This window comes from Penaeus monodon, chromosome 24 (assembly GCF_015228065.2).
Source record: "Penaeus monodon isolate SGIC_2016 chromosome 24, NSTDA_Pmon_1, whole genome shotgun sequence".
Classification (NCBI taxonomy): Eukaryota; Metazoa; Arthropoda; class Malacostraca; order Decapoda; family Penaeidae; genus Penaeus; species Penaeus monodon.
The window spans coordinates 27,029,885-27,030,239 of NC_051409.1; positions in this window are offsets into that span (position 1 = coordinate 27,029,885).

Genomic DNA, 355 nt, shown 5'->3' on the forward strand with positions numbered 1-355 from the left:
TGTTAATGATTAAGAAGTAAATGAATGTACCAAAGATGAAGATAACGATTGAAAAAAAAAAAAACGAAAAAACTCTAAACACCACCAACTACAAGGAAAAGAAGAGACAACGAAATTGAATGAAAAAGAAACAAATCAGCCAAAGACTGAAAAACAAAAACAAAAACAAAAACAGACAGACAAATCAGTCAAAAACAGAAGTTCACGGGCGCCTCTCCACTTAAGACAGACAAATCAGTCAAAAACAGAAGTTCACGGGCGCCTCTCCACATAAGGCAGAGCGGAAGGAGGTTAGTCGTCCGCTCGTGGGAAGCTCGGTGGCATCATATCATTTTAATTACGTCTATTTCTTTCA